Source organism: Lathyrus oleraceus, chromosome 6, assembly GCF_024323335.1.
Source record: "Lathyrus oleraceus cultivar Zhongwan6 chromosome 6, CAAS_Psat_ZW6_1.0, whole genome shotgun sequence".
NCBI classification, from domain to species: Eukaryota; Viridiplantae; Streptophyta; class Magnoliopsida; order Fabales; family Fabaceae; genus Lathyrus; species Lathyrus oleraceus.
In genome coordinates, this window is record NC_066584.1 from 515,493,108 (window position 1) to 515,515,104 (window position 21,997).

Sequence of the window (21,997 nt, forward strand, 5' to 3'; positions counted from 1 at the left end):
AGGATGAAGGTCGGAGGTTGAATATGAAGTTTCATCTTCATCATGATGAACATGATGAAGATTTAGGTTAGAGGTTGGAGGTTATGGTTAGGGTTAGGGTTTGTTCATGTAGGATTAAGGTTCATCTAACTTGTGTTAAGGTTCTTAGTGTTATGAGTTTGAGGGTTAGGGTTTTCGGGTCTAGGGTTTGGGTTATTAGGTCTAAAGGGTTATGGGTAGGTGTTCATCACCCAGATGAACACCGGTTGAAGATCCTGATTGGACTTCAACTAGAGACATGAGGCTTACAGTGGTATCAAAGGGTGGGTATATTGGTTTCTGGGTTTGTTCTTGGTTCTGGGTAGTAGTTCATCATGTTCTTGATGAAGGCGGTGATTTTAGGGGTGATGGTCGGAGGGTGATCAGAAAGAATAGAAGGAGAGGATAAAGAGAAAGGAGCGAAGAGAAAGAGTAGAAAGGGAAAATGAAGCATTTCTGAATGAGTGGCACTTATATACCTCCTAGGTCATCCGCCACCGTGGCTGCATTCAACCAATTGAGTTGCTGACTAAACCCATACATTGTAGACACGCATGCACCACGAGTCCTCGTTGACTCTTCATTATAACCTCTCACACCTCATGCCTTAACTAGTCCTTCAGATCAAGAGCGTGGATCAGATGCAATGACCTCCCTCTGATCAAGATTAAGAGGTCTAGAGAGAGTCAAACATTGACTCTCTCCTTTGGTGTACTCTCTCAAACGTGGGCCTAAGAAAGTAATGGGCCTTTCTGCCATTTCTATTCACACCCTCCAATTAGGAAGCCATTACTAGTTTAACTTAGTTCACACCCCTAACTTGTTTACTAATTTTAATTATAATTTTAACTATTTATTAATTAGGATCATAATTTAGTTTAATTAATTAAAATATGCCAATTAAGATAACAAATATAATTAGGTTTTTTTATTAGAATGATAATTTAGAAGTTATTTATTTATAATCAATAATCTAAGGGAGTGAATATATAGTTAAAGGAATAATAGTTAGGAAATTAAGGTTGACTGTTGGGATGATTTTAGGATTAATTCAAGGTCATTTTTATGGTTGACTAACTTAATCGGGGATAATAATCGGGAAAAGGGATAACTTTTGTTTTATTTTTGAGTTAAAATAAATATTTGTGGTAGAATGGATATGCTTGAATCACATTCTAGCAGTTAAACGTAATTTATATGCTCTTACATTGGAGGCTTAAGCGTTGTTTGTGTTGCAGTAGAACGAAAACAACATGTTTTTTTTGAAAAGGTTTTTGGAAGACCCTAAGGCGAAAAATTGGATTTGATGAGTTGTGATTAATTTTAGATTTTGAAAAGATTGTCTTTATTTAAATTGTGCTAAAGTCTATGAATGAAGGTGAATACTTTGAACAACTGAGTCATTCGTCTCATATCCAAATATATTCAGAATGAGGATAAGAATACTCCCTCTCATTCCTTCTCCACTTCTTAGGGATCGTGGGCACAATTCAAATCATATTTTTAAGTGTTTTTGAGTTTATTTGCAAAAATTATTTTAGTCTTAATGAACAAGGAAAAGAAAAGGTGAGGATCCAACAACGGTATGTTCCTTGATGCGCAGTCTGTTTGCAATGCCCGAGGGGAAGAGAACTTGTCAATTATCTGATTTAAATTACACTAAACTCTATGATTAGAGGTTAATACTTTGAAAAATTGGGTAATATGTCCCGTATCCAAAGATATTCAGAATGAGGATAAGAATACTCCCTCTCATTCTTTCTCTACTACTTAAGGCTCGTGGAACGCAATTTGCATCACAACTGGCAAGTGTTAAAGAAGAACATTTGTTGTGCTTGAACAATAATCCAATCTCTAAGCTATTTGCAGTATTTTGTTTGATGTGTTTTGATTTGAATATGAAGTCTTGAGTTGTATTTGTCTTGAAAGATCCAATGCAACTCCAATACGAGGGACTAGTCTTGTCAAATGATCAAGAGACTTTTTATCACTTGAATAGAAAGAGGGGACATGCATATGTTAAAGGATATAGTTGATCAAATAAGATTTTTGTTAACTTAATTAATCAGGGGTGAGATCTAGTTGTAAAGCAGACATAACGATTTCTAAGCCCAAAACATGCAGGAATCAAAGTATCAACGAGCTTCAATTTTCTAAAATTGTCCTAGAATCCAAGGGAACATGGTTAAATTTTCTAAAATCTACTTAGAAAATTAATCCTAAAAATTAGTGATTAAATTCTAAACAATGCAATATGGTCATTTTTATTATTTTTTCAAGGCATGAATTTAATGGAAAAAATAAATAAAACCTAAAAAATCTAAGTATTAACATGATTTTTCAAAGTATTTTTTCATACAAAATAACATGTGAAACAAGTATTAGGATGTATTAAAAAACCAAAAATGATATTAAAAGAAAACAAAAACAAAACTAAAGAAAAAGAAGAAAACAATGGAGGCAGGGGTGCAGGCCTGAACTATATGGTGTATTGGAGAATTCAGAATGGGCTTGGGAATATAAGCCCAAAGCTATGAAGTAGATTCAGTAGAGGGAGGTTTAACACGAAATCAAAGGTGCAACATAGGATATAAGTGTTAAATGTGAAATTCCTGTTTGGGCTCTAGGTCCTAAGCCCAACATGCTTCAGCAAGATTCAGGGGGATGTTCAAACAGGAATTAAGGGGGTTCAACATATAAGAAGGGTGTGAAAAGAGCTTCCATGGGCTTGTGGCCCAAACCACATTACAAGACCAAAAGAGAGGGTAATGGTTCAGTAGTGTGGTCACTTTAACCTCACGTGTTCAGATCAATGTGTTTCACCTTAAAATAACTTTGGCCAAAGTTCCTTAGCTCCGCCACGCCGGAAATCAGCTCCGGTGGCGGCAGAGTGCCAAACACCACGAACCTTATATCAAACTCCTCAGTTCACTCCTCTCTTTCTCCCTATCATGTTCGTTTCCCCTAAATCCAAATCTATCAATGAAATCGAGCCAAACACACCTATGAACCCTAACTCTTAATTTCTAAAATTAAACGAGGCTATGGAGGAGTCAAAGCCTCTCCTATTAGGGCTTGAATTCCTCAAAACATTAACCACATGCTGGTAACCAAAACAAGGCGAAATGGAAGAGGAATGGCTTACCTACGAAGCAGTGACTTGCTCTGGTGACTGTTGCGATGGAGATGACAAAGACGGTGATGAAAAATACCAGAGACTTAGGTAAGCTCGCTACTGCAACCTCTTTCTTTTCACTTAAACTTCTTATTTGTCTTTAACCTATTAGTATGTAGGAAACTCGATGTGATGTTGTGTTGTTGCTTGAGCCTGTTGCTTGGTGTTAATATTCTTGTGATGCTGATTTGTGAGTGCAAATAAAGTAATGGAGGAGTTCAAAGCTCAATTATTTAGAGCTTTAAATGTTGAATCTCTAACAGTAGTGAGAAGAGCGTGTGGTAGGGGTGAAGGAATGGTTCAAAGAGAATTAGGAGATAATGATGAAAAGATTTAGAGAAATCAGAGAGAGTAATTTGTGTGATTTTCTAGAATTATGATTGAAGAGTGATTGTGATGATTGGTGAATGATTATATATGGCTTTGAGTTGTAACTCTGTTAGCGCTGTTAGAATATCTTTGTGCAAAGTTTGTTGAATATTATTAACGATGTTAAATCTATGTGAAATCAGTTAGTTATGATAAAGTTTGTTAAGTCTAGTTAAGTGAAAAAGTTTAAAGTTAAGAGCTGTTAGTTTATTCTGTTAAAGTTAGTTATGGATGGACTATGTTATGTTGTTAGGTTCACTAAGTGCAAGTTAGTTAAGAGTTGATGTTTATGTTACCAGTTTGTTAAATCAGTTAATTGTTATATGCGGTTTGGAATTAGTGAGTTGCTATTAGTTATGGAATGAACCCTTTGAATGAAATTGGTATGTTTAAACGTGTAATGGTTCCTTTGGTAGTGATGCTATTAGTTTGAACATATCTATACTATGCTTAACTAGTTGGAAATCAATTGTTATGTGTTTGAACTTAGATATTAACATGGTGTTAAATCGTGTATTGTTTGTGAGGTTGTTGTGTATTGTTAGTCTTTGTATTGAATATGGTATGTTATATATTGTCTTGGCCCTGATCTCTTCTTTCTTTTTGAATGGTAATGACGTGTTATGCTTGGTTTTGAGTTGATGTGGATTTATGAACTAAGTTTATGGATTGTAATGAACGAATGAGCTATGGTTATATTGGTAGTGATATTGTTAGGAATTAAATGGTTAGAAAGTTGTTAAAACACTTTTAGGTTAAAATGTTATGTTACACGTTAGGTTTGGATTAATTTGAAGTTGAATATAAATATGAATTGCTAGTTGGTAATGACTTTTGTTTGAATGGTTTGGATGAATTTGGCTTGGTTTGCTAATTGGATGCTTTGCTTATGTCCTTGTAGGGTGGAAGCATGCTTGGGCTCAGATAAGGTTGGCCATGGATTCAGCATGACACTCGAAAGCAAAATGGCACATGGAAGGATGATCATGACTTTGAAGATGTAGAAGGCTTGAAGACTAGTGGGAACTAGTTCTAGGGTTAGAGAGTTGACTTTGGTCAACAGTTAACCAGAGTCAACTGTAGATCGAAGATTGCATTTTTGTGTAATTGGATTTTGTAGTGAATTGTAATGTAATAAGGATATTTAAACCTTGTATGACTTTGTAGTAATAATAAAAAAGTTTTGTAACTTGATCTTTAAATGAGTTTTTCCTCCAAAAGTGTATTTTGACCTTGTGTTGATCCCTTGCAAATAAACTTGTTCCAATGCTTGGAAAATGAACTTGCAATGTCTTGAATGGACCTTGATGAACTATCTTGAATAAACCTCAAATACTTAAAGGACCAAGATGGCCAATAAATCCACTGTAAACCTCCATAAATGATCATAATGATCCTTGTAAGTCCTTATCGAATCCAAACGAATAATGCAACACACATGAACTATGAGTGCCAAAAGTCAAACAATTAGGGTTTCATGGACCTTGGCCCAAATAACAAGCTTCTGAGCTTAAGTGCACCACCTAAGACTCATAGAGAAACCCAACTCATTGTTAGTTATAATTAACACAAACCTTTGAATCCATGATACTTGTTTTTGAAAATGTTAATGCAAATGGATGATATGCATGGACTTCACATGAATGTATGCAAATTAATAAAAGATCTAAAGTCAGATGAAAAATGTAAAGATGAGGGAGAATTTTGGGGCATGATAGAGAACCTCTAAAAGAGAGGTAGATCAAGCTTTGAAAACATCTTCTGGTAAGAAAAATTAGAAGCAATCTTGGTCAGAGTCTGAGAAGAGACATGGTGGTCGTTATTAGAAGTTAGAAGTCTCCAGCTCTGATGAGAAGAAACATCAAAAGAGAAAGGAGAAAGTTCAATGCTACTGTTGTAATAAGTTTAATCAATTTGCCGCTGAATGTTGGTCAAACAAGGAAAGGAAATCAGAAGAAGCAAACATAGCCAGAGGAGAATCTGACGATGAACATGTGTTATTGATGGCTTCTGAATCAAATAGTGGATATTTGGTAGACTGGCGGTATATGGACACTAGTTGCTAAAATCACCTAAATGAAAACAAATAATGGCTGGTTAATTTTTGAATTTAGAAAAAGGAAAAAATCATATGTGCTAATGATAAGTATTTGAATGCTGAAGAAATGGGAAATGTCAAAGTCAGAGTGAATAATGGAAAAATAGTTCAAATCAAGGATGTTTGGTATGTTCCTGGCATGGAGAGCAATTTGATGAGTGTATGTCAGCTAATTGATAAAGGTTTCTGAGTTACTATGAAGGATAATCTCTCGAAGTTGTATGATTCTAATAAAGAGTTGGTTATGCAGTCTAAGCATGGAAATAACAGAACATTCAAGGTGAATATGGAAACAACTGAAACTAAATGCCTTAATGCATCAGGTACTGAATGTGATATAGAGTTGTAACACAATAGATTGGGGCATCTGAACTTCAGAAGCTTATGACATTTGAGTTCTAAGAAGCTGGTACATGGAATTCCTAAGACTGTGAAGCCAAAAAGGTCACATGAGATATACATGGAATGAACCTAGATTGCCATTTGCATCAGAAATGTCTCTAAGAGCAAAACATGCTTTAAGAGTGGTGCATTCTGATGTATGTGGACCATTTGAAGTACCTTCACTTGGAGGAAACATGTATTTTGTGTCACTTTTGGATGACTTCGCAAGAATGACATGGGTAACACTCATCAAATTTTAACATGAAGTGTTTGTTGAGTTTTAGAAGTTCAAGGTGAAGGCTGAAAAATAGTGGTCAAAAGCTGAAAGTTCTCAAAACTAATGGTGGAGGTAAGTACAACTCTACAGAGTTCATAAGCTTATGTGAGGAGAATGAAATTGAGCATGAGGTTACAAATTCATACACTTCTCAACACAATGGTCTTGCAGAAAGAAGAAATAGAAATTTGCTTGATATGATAAGGAGCATGCTGAAGGAGAAGAAACCACCTCACACCTTGTGGGGAGAAGTTATTGCCACTACAATATATGTGTTCAACAGGTGTCCAACTAAGAAGCTAAAGGAAGTTGTTCCTTTTGAGAAGTAGATTGGAGATAAGCAAATTGTGAGCCATTTGAAGGTGTTTGGCTCTGTTTTTTATAAACATGTCCCAAATGCTAAAAGAAGGAAGTTGGATGATGGAAACAAAGTCATGTTGCTTGCAGGGTACCATATTACACATGCTTATAAGATTTACTATCTCGTCACTAACAAAGTTGAATTTAGTAGAGATATCATTGTGAAAGAATCAGAATTGTGGGATTGGAAAAAGTCTCAATCCAACTATGGTGTATTCTCAACACCAGAGTTTACTTCTGAAGATATTTCAGACTCTGAAGAGGAATCTGCCTCTGAAAGAGATTATGAGTCTGAAGAAAAGTCTAAATATGAGTTAGAGTCTGAAGGTGACTATGATGCTGAAGAAGACTCAAGAGGTGAATCTGATTCTGATCCAAGTTCTGATGATGATCCAGACTCTAGTGGTACTCATGCCTCTAAAGATGGTCATGCCTCTGAAGGTGGACCAAACTCTGAAGGTAGTCCAATATCTGATACTATTCCAGCATCTGAAGAAGATTCAGAACAAGTTCAGAGACCATAGAGAATCAGACAAATACCAAGAAGATTTGTAGAGTTTGACATGTTGCAAGATATTGAGATAAACTCTGAAGGATAAGTCATTAAGAGTGCCATGTTGGTAGAACCTGAACTAGTAAGTACAAAAGAAGCTCTCAAGAAGAAAGTGTGGCTGAAGGCCATGAAAGAAGAACTTAAGGTGATAAACAGAAATAAGACTTAGGAGTTGACTGAGCTTCTAAAGAACAGGAAATCCATCAGTGTCATATGGGTTTACAAAGTAAAACTAAAGCCAAATGGATCAATTGGAAAATACAAATAAAGGTTAGTAGCTAGATGATTTATACAAAAATATGGACTATATTACTTTGAGGTGTTTACTCGTGTATTTAGACATGAAACACTCAAAGTGGTAATTACTATAACTGCTAACATGAATTGACCTCTAACGCATTTAAATGTGAAATCTGCATTTCTGAATGGTCTTTTACAAGAGGAAGTTTATGTATCACAACATCCTGGATTTGTGAAAAAGAATCAGGAAATGATGATGTACAAGTTGTATAAAGCCTTATATGAATTGAAACAAGCTCTTTGAGCTTGGAATCTGGAAATTGATTCATTTTTCAAGCTTCAAGGATTCACAAAGTATGAGATGGAGTATGGTGTTTATGTTTAGTATACATCTAATAACAATATGATTCTGGTGTGTCTCTATGTTGATGACATATTGCTAACATGGAGTTGTTCAAATGAGATAGTTAAGTTTAAAAAGACGTTGATGAATGAGTTTGAGATGACTGGTCTAGAAAATATGATATATTTTATAGGGATAGAGATTTTTTACTCTGATAAGGGTATAATCTTGCATTAGCTAAAGTATGAACTTGAGCTTCTGAAGAGATTTAATATAACGAATTGCAAGTCTGCAATCACACCTCCTAAAACAAATAAAAAGTTGGATTTTGATGTTGAGGGTGATAATGTAGATGTTACAATTTTTAAACGGTTGGTAGACTCATTAAGACATCTATGTAATAGCAGACCCGATGTTTGCTATGTAGTTGGAATGACGAGTAGGTTTATGAACAACCTAAAGTGGTCACATTACCAATACGCTGTCAGGATATTTAGGTATATTAAGGGAACTCTGAAGTATGAAGTTGTGTTCCCTTCTGGTGTTGAAACTGAGTCAAAACTGATGTGTTATTCATACTCTGATTGGTATGGAGACAAAGTTGACAAAAGAAGCACTTATAGATATCTTTTCAAGTATCTAGGAAGTTCTATTTCTTGGTGATCAAAGAAGAAACTAGTGGGTGCATTGTCAACCTGTAAAGATGAGTGCATTGCAGGTGCTTTATCTGCTTGTCAAGCTGTGTGGATTCTGAACTTGCTGTAGGATTTAAAGATCAAGGTTGAGAAATCATGTGAAGTTGATAGTTTACAACAAATCAGATATAAGTCTTGCTAAGAATCCAATGCTGCATGGAAAAAGCAGGCACATTGACACGAATTTTCATTTTATGAGAAACCTGGTTCCGAATGAGGTACTTAAAGTTTTTAGCACTCAGAAGCAGCTAGCAGATATCTTGACAAAAGCAATTAAGACTAAATATTTTATCCAACCGAGGAATAAAATTCATGTTGTTGATTTTGATTAGCTAAATATGAATTATGGTATGACGTTAGATATAATTCATTTTTATTTAAGTTACATTTATGATGAATTTGAGTTTCATTTAATTCTGGTTATGATGGTATATAAATATAACCTAACTTCATTTGTAAGCATCTTTTCATTTTGTAACAGAATTTCAATTCCAGAAAAGTTAGTTACAACTTCTCTCTCTCTCTCTCTCTCTCTCTCTCTCTCTCTCTCTCTCTCTCTCTCTCTCTCTCTCTCTCTCTCTCTCTCTCTCTCTCTCTCTCTCTCTCTCTCTCTCTCTCTCTCTCTCATCACCTTCAGCTTCTTCCTTTATGCACCAACACCACTAACATACATGTTAGAAAAACAAAACAAAATTTGTGAGAAGAAGATGGAAAAACCTGTGCTAAAATGCTTGATAAAAGATCTCTATTTATATAGGATTCACTACATGAGTATGACTTTATGCTTAATAGGTATAATAGGGTTTGATGATGATAAAGGAAGTAAAGTAAGTCTGTCATAAGAATCATCAAGTGAAGAAAAATATTGAAGTTTATCAAAACGAAAAACTAAGAAAGTTCCAAGTGTCTTTAACAAAGAAAGTCAAATGCTAAAAGGAACTGAAGATGTGAAAACTTATCCGATTGAATGCTTAATTATTTATTTAACTATTTAGGATGATTAATGTGTAAATAAATCTGAATAGCTCTCAAAATATTAAAGCAATACACACACTTAAGTATTTTTTTAAATCTTCATTTTTTTCAAGCTTTCTTAAAATTGATTCTAGCCAATGTCTAATCTATTATGGATGTTGCTTAATCGATTATACAATGAGAATTCAGTTTATAATCGATTATAAGGCAAAAATTGCTCAATAATCAATTAAGGAAAATTTTACCTTATACCCCTACATCTATCCTTATACTCCTATATTTTATAAAAATTACTAATTTTATCCTTATATATTTTTAAATAATTTATTATTTTATTATTTCAATATTTTTAAAATTTTATTTTACATACCGGAAGACTTTGTAAAAGAATTCCGGTAGTCATTTTTCACGTATTTTTTTAAAAAAAATTTATATACCGGAAGACATTACAAAAGAGTTCCGGTACACAAAAATTGACTACCGAAACTCTTTTGCAAAGTCTTCCGGTACACACAAAAAATGTTAAAAAATACTTCAAAAATGACTACCGGAACTCTTTTGCAAAGTCTTCCGGTACACAAAAATAAAATTTTAAAAATATTTTAAAAATAAAATAATAAAATAATTAAAAATATATAAGGATAAAATTGGTATTTTTTATAAAATGTAGGGGGTGAAAGGATAAATGTAGGGGTATAAGATAAAACTTTCTCAATTAAGGAAGTTATCTATTGGATTAGGGATCATATCCATCAATTATTTCCTTTTTTGTTATGTCTAATTGATTAGAACGATAATTTAATTGATTATAATAGTTTTCTAATCAATTAGGAGTCGAGTTGTAATTTAATTAATTAGGGTAATAGTCAAATTGATTAGAATGATAATCAAATCGATTAGAGAGCGGATTTAGTTGATTTTTTTTTACTTTTAAGCCAACATTTTTCTCATATAATAAGGAGTATTTGACACTATTCCAAATAACAAATTTATGATTTAACACTCTTCTCTCCTACTCACCCTCTTCCTATAAATTGTTTTTATACACCATTCATTATTTTAGTGCCGAGAAAGTTAAAGACTTATACTAAGAGATGTGTAATTTTGTTTTTTTAATGAGATTGTGTTATAATTGTAATTTAAGAACATAATTCTCTTGTAACATTGAGGTTGCAAGCTAAATCTGTGTAAAAGTTTGGTATAAGGAGGTTGTGGGCTGATCCTGATGTAGAAGCTCAAACTCTTTAATAGATATCTTAAGGAAAAACTCTCAAGGGTTGAATTAAACCGCGTGGTTTGAGGCTAAACTACTATAAATTCTGATGTGATCTTTCTTTCTCTCCTTTACATTTATATATTTTATTTTTCATTCTTAAATCTCTTACTCTTCTTATTTCTTAAAATCAACCAATCTTAAAATCTACTCCCTTCGTTCCTTTTGAAATGTCTCTTTTCTTGAAAAAGTTGTGTTCCTTTTTAATTGTCATTTATGTAGTATTAATTGCATTTTGTCAAATTTACCCCTAGATAAGTAAAATGAATGTAATAAATAGTGAAATGCATTATAGATAAAAGGAGAATTGTTTTGAAAAAGTAACCATAATGATTATTTTTTTGATATGTGTAGAAAAATAGAAAAATGACACTTAACAAGTAATCGAGAGAATGACTTTTACCTTTTTTTCTTCAAAAACTAAATAATACAATTCACTCCATTTTAAAGACCAGTGACATCAGAACCTAATCGTATTTAATAAAAAATATTAATTTAAAATTTATTTAATCACCTAAAAAATATAGTATTAAATATTTATTGCAGTTATATTTATATTTATATATTTATATAATCAAAAATCACAACTTTCTTGAAAATATAACTTTTTGGTAAGTGAAAAAATAAATTAAAGTTCTTTAAATACCAAATATAACATTAAATTTGGTTATAAATAAAGAGCCGTTACTTTAAAATTTGAAATAAGCTGAATTAAATGGGACCCACCTGATGACTTGGCTTGACGGAATATAGCAGTATTCTGCTACTCCATTCAAGCTGCATGTGCTTTTCCGTTTCTGCAACAAAACAAGTAACAGCAAACAGTTACAATACTCACTATCTCTGTATTCGTGCCTTCTTTGCAAACATTCTCATTATCTCATTTCTAGGGTTTTCTCTTTTCACCGTAACTCGTAAGCTCTTTCTCTTCTTCTTCATTATTCTAACTGATTCTTCGCGTTTATTGTTCGTATTTTCTGTTTAATTTTATGAAATGCGTAGTTATGGTTATGGTTATGATTATGATTCTGAAATCGTTTATTTGTTGTTGTTTTTGTTGAATGGGAAGGAAGTTAGATCGGTGAGAGAAGAGAATGTCGTCGAGAGCGGGACCGTCGGAGCCTCAAGGTCCGGTGATGCAGAGGCGGATAACGCGGACGCAAACAGCTGGAAACCTTGGAGAAGCCATTTTTGATAGTGAGGTTGTACCTTCTTCTCTTGTTGAAATTGCTCCTATTCTTCGTGTTGCTAATGAGGTTGAGAAGACTCATCCTAGAGTTGCTTATCTCTGTAAGTTATTTTTTTTTGAACCGTTTGATTTCCGTTTACCCGCGTTGAAATCTGAAGCACATTATTGTTTCTGTGCATACTGAGTTTATATACATAGTGTTGTTTACTTGCTGCTGATTCCGATTTATTGAGTTGATTAGAGTTTAGTTACTCACTGTTGCATTGCAAACCTTGGTGTTAGCTAATTTTAGTATTATTCTTTACCTGCTTAGTTATGTAAGCACTGTGATTATTTGTTGGTGTTTGAATGGAGTATTTCGATTTGAGGGTATTTATTTTGCTATTGTAGGCCGGTTCTATGCATTTGAGAAAGCTCATAGGTTGGACCCGACTTCAAGTGGTCGTGGTGTTCGGCAATTTAAAACTGCTCTTCTTCAACGTTTAGAAAGAGTAAGCAATAACATGTTTTCATTGGATAAGATATCATGTATGACATTATTTTTCCAAATAATGTGTCATGGCTCTGCTGTTTTCACTTGTATTTTATTTTAGGAAGAAATTTTTGATAGTGCCATTTATGTTCGTTTTAAAAAACTTTTCTTATGTTTCAATAGTTTCCATTGACATTGTTAGACTGTTGCTGATTTCATCCTGGACGTTTAAGGAAGGCTCTATTCGGAAAATTTTATTTACCTACCTTTTTTATGTTATAATGCTATACATAATGAATGTGAAAGATTTTCCCTAATAAGATTTAGAGTTGGTAAAGCCTAAGTACTAATTTAGAACATTTCGTTTAAGTTATGGATATCTTTTATCATTTTATTCTATATTTCTTAGGAAAATGATCCAACATTGCAAGGGAGGATAAAGAAAAGTGATGCCCGTGAGATGCAGAGTTTCTATCAGCATTACTACAAAAAAATATATCCAAGCTTTACAAGATGCTGCTGATAAAGCTGATCAGTATGGTGTTTATGCAGAGTGCAATGTGATTTGTTATGTGCCTTTTCTGTGATGTGACTAGCAGTGAGTTTCTATTCTTACTTTCCGAGCACAACTAACCAAAGCATATCAGACTGCTAATGTTCTTTTTGAGGTTTTGAAAGCTGTTAATATGACACAATCTATGGAAGTTGACCGTGAGGTAATTTCCCCCTGTTGAATCTTTTTATGCGAACATTCCTTCATAAATTAATTCACTATTATTGAATTTTTTCTCAACAAATTTAAATTTCACCTGCCTTTGTATTCATGAGTCATGATTGATTTTCCATTGGCATTGTAACAGATTTTGGAGACTCAAGATAAAGTTGCTGAAAAAACAGAGATCTTAGTTCCTTACAATATTCTTCCTCTTGATCCTGATAGTGCAAATCAGGCGATAATGAGATTTCCGGAGGTAGGGTCTGTAGTTTCATATATGTACATAATTATGATCCCCATATGCTTTTGTTCAACTCTTGGTGAAAGTTATCCATGCTATTTTCAGATCCAAACTGCTGTATTTGCTCTTCGTAACACGAGGGGTCTTGCCTGGCCAAAGAACTACAAGAAAAGGAAAGATGAAGACATTCTGGATTGGCTTGGGGCAATGTATGGGTTTCAGGTAAATTACAATCTGTTGTTTTCTCACATCATGACTTATGTGTTACTAACAAATTCGGTTGGGCTTTTTGCCACCTCTTGTACAAAATACAGAAGCACAATGTGGCAAATCAGAGAGAGCATTTGATCTTATTGCTTGCAAATGTACACATTAGACAATTCCCTAAGCCCGATCAACAACCAAAGGTGAGGTTTAATTGGATAGTTTATACAATGTTTTTTCCTCTATATTTTCAATTTAAAATTCTGTAAATGTGTGTGTGTGTGTTTCTTTTGTTTCATAAATGTCATGCGCAATATAGTCATAGATATGAATGCCTCTTCAAACTTCCTATACAAGTGCACTCTCTTACTGATTTTGAGGGAAGATATTTAACACTTGATGTTTCAATTTCAAGTGTTAATATTTTTTTCTTCTTTCCGTTGTCCATAAGAATATTCATATATTTGGTTTGTGTTAATATGGTTGTGACTTGTGCATGTTATTTGCCTAGTTGGATGATCGTGCACTGACAGAAGTGATGAAGAAGCTTTTCAAGAATTATAAAAAGTGGTGCAAGTATTTGGGTCGAAAGAGTAGCCTTTGGTGAGAATTATGTTCTCATAACGTGGAAATATATTTATGATGTTGTTTTGCCAACTAGGAGCTATATGAAGAGTTGAGGACAAAAGAGATTTTAAACTTGTTTTTGTATTCTCATTATACATTTTATGCTCTATTGTTAAATAGTCATTTGTACTCTTAAGTTTTAGTTGCGACTTTCCATTTTGAATTTGATTTCTTATTCCCATCTTGTTTCTTTTTGCCTAGCTTTCCCAAAAATATATGCATATGACAGTTTCTTGTGCAACATATCTCATCAATATACATTGCAGGTTGCCAACCATACAACAAGAAGTGCAGCAACGCAAATTACTATACATGGGTCTTTATCTTCTAATATGGGGTGAAGCGGCCAATCTAAGATTCTTGCCAGAATGCCTTTGCTATATCTATCACCATGTAAGCTTTGTAATTTAAATTATGGATGACAATTGGACTTCTAGATCATATGGGTACCCATCCTAAAATATTATTTCTCGTGGGTAGGGTTTTAACCTTTTTTTTTTCTTCCGATACAAGGGTTTTAACTTGTTAAATCAGTTTGATTTCATATTAATTAACAACAACCAACCAACCAAGTCTTATCCCATTCTCTCTATGTTCAAACCATGTTTCTATCCAACTCATTAATCTCAAAATCTTTCTTAATAGTTTATTTTTTATATTTTCTAGATCTTCCTCTACCTTTGAATGTTTGAATACTCTCCATCTGATATACTATCCTTACAACAGAATTGACAACTTTTCTCTCTATGTTCAAACCACCTAAGTCTATTTTCCACTATCTTTTCTACTATAAGTGCTATCCCAACACTCTATCTGATATTGTCATTTCTAATCTTATTTTATCTAGTCTTACCACTCATGACCCATTCAAAATAACTTGCCCAACATTCTGTCCCGTACAACATCTCCGATCTTGCACTTGTTCGCTAAAATTTTTGCTTCAGTTTGAGCAGTACTTTGTGTCACATAAAGCACTGGAAGCCTTCCTCCATTTCAACCACCCAACATGAATTCAGTCGTTTACGCCTCCTTCTATTTCTCTGTCATTTTGTATTACAGATCCAAGATATTTAAACTGCGTAACTTGTGGTAAAAATATGATCTCTAACTTTCACCTTTAGGTTAGAAACTCTACTCCTTTTGCTAAACTTACATTCCATATACTCCATCTTACTTCTGCTTAAGCCAAAGTCATATGCTTTTAAGACTTCAGGTGTTACATACAAATGAGACTATGGACTCGTTTGTTTTAGTTTTTTTTTAAAATGATTTTTATAGCGTTTCATATTTTTGTTAAAAAAAATTTTACAAAGAACATTTTACAAAATATTAAAAAAAATTCAAATTTGTTTTTTAAAAGTTGAAAAAATATTAAAACAAATAGCTTTTTATAAAAATCATTTTTAAAATATAATTTTTTGAAAAAATTGCGATTTTGACTATATGTTTTGATCTTCAATAATGTATGTTTATGTTATAAGATGTCAAAATTATTCTTTCAACTTTTAAAAAACAAATTTGATTTTTTTTTTTAATATTTTGTAAAATGTTCTTTCAATGATGTATGTTTTAGTTTTTTTAAAAATGATTTTTATAGCGTTATATATTTTTGTATAAAAAAAATTTACAAAGAATTTTTTAATAAAAGTTTCAAACGAAAATTTGGTTTAAATAGTTGTTCTTAAAATGTTATTTTAAGCATTTCATCTTCTTATTGAAATTCTTTTTGGATATCAAAATTTCAAAAAATCACTAAATTGAAACTATTTCAAATAGCTTTTCATAAAAATCATTTTTAAAATACAATTTTTTGAAAAAATTAGGATTTTGACTATATATTTTGATCTTCAATAATGTATGTTTATGTTATAAGATGTTAAAATTATTCTTTCAACTTTTAAAATACAAATTTGAAAAAACTTTTAATATTTTGTAAAATGTTCATAAAAATCATTTTTGAAAATACAAAGAAAAAATCTATTTTTAAAGCTAAAACAAATCTGCCCTAAATAACAACAACAACCAAATTTTATCCCACCGATTGGGGTCGGCTCAAGTAGAACAATATCATCTATAAAAAAACATACATGGTGCTAAAGTAAAAAGATAAGGGTTTAGGGTTGAACCTTGGTGCAATCCTATTGTTAGGATTGGACCTCGTCCACACACTAGTAGATACCCCCTCAGAAATATCTTGGATAGCTCGAATGCAATCCTAATCCCTTTTTATCTCAAGCGGCTTTCCACAAAATTTCTCGAATGCAATCCTAATCCCTTTTTATCTCAAGCGGCTTTCCACAAAATTTCTCTGGGCACTTTATCATTAGTCTTCTCCAATCCAAATCAATGAAAACTAGGTGCAATTCTTGTACATATTATGATTTAAAATATTTTATATTTTGGATGTTGCACTAACTAATCAAAGTTTAGTCCACTTTTTACAATTAGTTTTAATAGTAAAAGGCCATTTTTTATAAATTTATAGAAAAAAATACGAAAACACATATGGCTAATGGGCTGGTTTTAGATTTATGGACATCAATCAGGTATATGAATAAATGCTAGTATCTATGTTGGTACGGGTGCATGCATTATTCTCTTGTACTTGCCAATTTCATCCCTACTATAATGTTTAGCTACTATTCCATGACTGTATTTTATGATTTTATGAACGTTTAGGTATGCAATGGGATGGTCAATAGTAATTTTTTAGGTTTCACCTTGTTGTAATTGTAATATTTGTTAGATGCATTTGTGACAATAAGTTTAAAAGGTGGAGCTTCCATTGGATATGCTAACCCATTATGAAACAATTATTTTTTCCTTTCCATTTAATCCTAGGTGTCACTTCATTATCTTTGTTTCTGAGTTCTCAAACCCTTTGGTTTTGAATTGGGCCTATTTTTTGTATACTAAGTTGGAGTTTCCCTGCTTTTAGCAGCACTCACTGAGCTTCTTCTCAGTCCTTATCAGTTGGTCATTTATATCATCATAATTGTATATCTCTAATATTTAAGTATGTTTGTCCTTATGGTTGTTGGCATTGAACGGTTTCTTGGAAGGTAGCATACTCATTTGTTGAACTTGATCGAATATTGACATGCTTTGTAATATTTTTCGTGGTGTTTTTTGTAGATGGCTTTTGAATTGTATGGTATGCTTGCTGGTAATGTTAGTCCCATGACGGGAGAGAATATCAAGCCAGCCTATGGAGGTGAAGAGGAGGCTTTCTTAAGTAAAGTTGTAACTCCCATATATAATGTGATTGCAAAGGTACTTCCTGTGGTCTCTGATTATATTCTTGTTGTAAATACAGTTTTATATTGTGTAATTATTTGTATAGATTGTATTCACTAATTAGGCTCATTAAGTATAGCCTAGTCTCTTTAAACAGTTTAGTAATTGAACTCAAATTACTTTTGGAATAATGTTTAAAAAATTATTCCCCAATTCTACACTTTTTTTCCCACTATGTTTGTGAGCACACAGCTAAACCATGTTTTATTCATGATATTAGTAATGTCTCATAGAAAGGTATTGATTGATTGGTTCAATAGGAAGCTGAAAGGACCAAAAGAGGGAGGTCAAAGCATTCACAATGGAGAAATTATGATGATATAAATGAATATTTCTGGTATGAATTAACTTATTCTTCCTTTATTGTTTTGTCTTGAATAAAACCTGTCTGAATGTTAACTTTCAATAAAAAAATTTAGGTCAGCGGATTGTTTTCGGCTTGGTTGGCCAATGCGCGCTGATGCTGATTTCTTTTGCCTTCCAGTTGAACAACTATACTTTGATAAGTTGAAGGTAGGCATTGATTTTGATCTCATAGTGGGAAATATGGTTTACTTCTACTTCTATTTATTGATTATTTGATAGCTGCCATAGTGACTCTCATATTGAAATCTGCTATTTATTTATTACTTTTATTACATCGGTGCTATAATAATATTTGCGTAGAAGAGTTGTACATATCTTAAATTTGTTGCAAAGTGGATGAAACTTGGAATTATCATTTTGCTTTTATGATACTTTTGGTTAGTAGTTAGGCTTTCTTGGAATCTTCTTTTTGTGCAAACCTAATTGATGTGGCTAATGTGGTAATACTTTTTAAAGAAACTGTATTTTCTCAATTTTGGTCCGCAAATTTCAAGTTTTTATTCTATTAATTGAATAAGTTATATGATGGAATTTTTATAGCATCGAATAATTGGAAATCAGTTTCAAGTGGCATTCCTAATTAGTAGTTATTTTCATGTAGCATTGGAACTGTGACTTACATAATGCTTTTTAAAGAAACTGTCTTTTTGGTTTTCATAATATTACTATTTTCTCAATTTCGTCCACAAATTTCAAGTTTTTATTCTTTTAATTGAATAAGTTTTATGATGGAATTTTCATAGCATCAAATAAGTGGAAATTAGTTTCAAGTGGCATTCCTAATTAGTACTCCTAGTTATTTTCATGTAGCATTGGAACCTTGACTTACATTATGTTTAGGTGAAGAGTTTGAGAGGGAAAAAGTTTCATTTCAAATGAAACATTCTCTAAATTAATAAATTTATAGAATGAAATATATTAAATGATAGGTTATCATGAAAATTAATGTCATATTTGTTCATTTTTACCTCTTGATTTTAAAATGAAAAATTTATTTACCTTCCCTTCATTTTCTCTCCAATTCCAAACAAAACCCAAAGTATTCTTTGAAATACTTTCTTATTTTTATTGGTTATTTCTTTATTTATAATTCTTGTAAGTATTACTCAAGCAATTCCACAATTCTTTAATTTCTTAAGTCTTGATCTTTTCAAGAACTTTGTTCTCAGAAGAGAAGAGTTGTTTCCAAGATTTACTAGATGCATACAACCCATTGAAAATTGAGTTTTAATATGTGCATTATATACTAGCTGATTACTGCTTAAATAATAAGCCCGGAATACATAGTACCATACGACACTGTTATGGGGTATACACAAAATTTTAAAATACGACAGTCAATATATGTTAACAAAATTTATTTGTATAATAAACTAAAAATAAACCCATAATGTTAGTATCTTGGTTTATGAGTACATATTATTTCTACTACGACAAAAAGCATGCAATTTTATGTCTTTAGTTAGTACGACATATCTAAATGTATAGTATCTGGAAGGTAACTGTGTCTATAGTTGGTAAAAAATATCAAAGATGTACCTGAGAAGTATGGAAGATGTATATGAGAAGTATCAAAGATGTATATAAGAAGTATAAGGGAAAGTATTCCCAAAAGATAAAAAAAAAATTGGTACTTTATGAGTATGTATCAGGAAGTATCAGACACTTATACTTCTCCATTTTGAAGTATGTGGGCTTCATTGGTTAAGATGTCTATTTTTCTTTTAAAAAAGTTTTATGCATTGGCTTTAGAGCTATATGCTGGGATGAAAATATGAAGATTCTTCTATGCTTGATTATGATTATGATGCTGATTTAAACTATTAAATGGGAGCTATTAAAATTATCGAGCATACAAGTAAATTTGAACAATATATTATGGAAAGCTTGAAACTTGTATGTGACACTAGATTTTAAGCCTTGATAGAAGCTTGAACTTGCAGGGTAACAAGCCAGATAATAGGGACCGATGGGTTGGAAAGGGCAACTTTGTTGAGATAAGGTCCTTTTGGCATATTTTCAGAAGTTTTGATCGCATGTGGAGTTTTTTCATTCTAAGCTTACAGGTAACAAGTACTTTATATCCTATTTTGGCAAAATATATATTCTCCCTCCCATTAAGTTTTTTTTTTTTTTTGTTTAAGATCCATTTCTGAAAGAGCCTATTTGTCATTAGGCTATGATTATTGTTGCTTGGAATGGAAATGGGGATCTAAGTGCAATATTTAATGGTAATGTTTTCAAGAAGGCACTTAGCGTGTTTATAACAGCAGCTATATTAAAGCTTGGACAAGGTACGTGACTGCCAATTTTGCAACAACATATATATTGCTGCTAGATGTTGTTCAATAGCCAATTGTATCCGTTTTGTATTTAGTAAATTGTGTTGCTATATAGAATTACAACCTACTCTATTACCAAGCTGACTAAGATTCTAGAGATTTTAAACAACAATCCCTTGAGAAAAGAAAACACTTTTCAATAACACATTCTTGATTTTACTTCGCAGTTTCAATCAAGAAGACACACTCTTGATCTTGCTTCACAGCTTTGATCAAGAAGACACACACTTGATCTTGCTTCACAGCTTTGATCAAGTAGACACACATTCTTGCTTAACAGCTTTAGAGTGACAAATTACAACCACAAATCAGTCCAATTCAATAATTAAAAGATGACTTGAATGACTTACAAGTCTCACGACTAAACAGACACAAATCATAACTCTCTCTCTATATTTCGCTCAATATTGGTTGTGTGTTAAAACACTATTTCTAAAAGTATTTAATTACTATTTGATTATTTGATTCTTTTCTTATTCATATTGTTATATTTATCATTTTTATTTATTATTACTATTTGATTTTTTAAAAAAAAAAATGAATAAGAAAAGAATATAAATAAACTTAAAAAATATAATCTAAAAATATTTTGATTATTTAATATATATATATATATATATATATATATATATATATATATATATATATATATATATATATATATATATATATATATATATATATATATATATATATATATATATCTTGAGCGCGAAGCACTCACGCGGGAAGTTGGGTCTCCAATCAATCTCCTCCTGCAATGAGGATCGATTGAGTTGCTTTCTGCTTAATATTTTTGTGTGATTTTGCTTTCTGGGTCGGTTGATGGGTACGATTTTTTCACTCTAAGTCTACAATGGGGGTCAACTTTTTGCTACCACCACCACTTGAATGGTGGTACCTGCCTAGTCCGTCCTACTGAAACGGGCTTCACTATCCACGGGTTCTGGCCCTCCACCGTCGAGGAACGTCAACCACGTAATTGCTCAGTAGTTTGGCGTGGGATGAATTTGAATGTGCTATGGGTAATGATGATTCTATATTCAACCTCTTTTTTATTTTTTAGTAGTAATGTAATAATATTATTCAATTCAATGTATGTAATAATAATGTTTATGCAATTCAATGTAGCTTCCTTAAGTTTTGACTAATGAAATGAAGAAGCTGTGACCTTCGTATACCATGCGAAATGATGATTTTTGGGAATACCAATGGGCGAAGCACGGAAGGTGTTCGTTCCCTGGTTTCACTCAAATCACATATCTACGAGAAGCTATGAATGCTTTCAAATCATTGCATCTCTTTGAGACCCTTTAGATAGTTAATATTGTACCTGTGGATCATCGTCTGCCGCATCGGTATTGCTATCATCAGGATTTAATTCAAGCAGTAGGTGATCGTATCGGGTTTCATCAATTCCAACCTGAATTGGTATGCCATGGAGAAGAGTTAACGGAAGTTAGATATTGCATCTCACATGATGCACTCCAATTAGTTAATTGTACAAATACATGCACATGTAGACGACGATTCCTCTTCTTGATATATCTGCAAGGACCCCGGTGCATACCTCATTATGCCCTTCACATAGAAATCTTGATGTGAAGGGCATAATCAGGTATTCCCCGGGGTCCTTGCGGATATATCAAGAAGAGGAATCGTCGTCCACATGTGCCTATATTTGTACGGTTAACTAATTCGAATGCATCATGTGAGATGCAATATCTAACTTCCGTTAACTTTTCTCTATGACATACCAATTCAGGTTGGATTTGATGAAACCC

The 21,997-nt window shown here is 32.6% G+C and overlaps 1 long non-coding RNA gene and 1 pseudogene across 1 annotated transcript; both read left to right on the top strand.

The window, feature by feature from the left end:
• The first annotated feature begins 2,527 nt into the window (after positions 1 to 2,527).
• LOC127094599 (uncharacterized) lies at positions 2,528 to 4,764 on the top strand. Its single transcript, XR_007792635.1, has 2 exons — positions 2,528 to 3,241; positions 4,464 to 4,764. It is a non-coding gene; the product is annotated as an uncharacterized LOC127094599 (long non-coding RNA).
• A 6,717-nt stretch (positions 4,765 to 11,481) lies between these two features.
• LOC127094598 (callose synthase 3-like) overlaps positions 11,482 to 21,997 on the top strand; it is a 35,652-nt pseudogene continuing 25,136 nt past the window's right edge.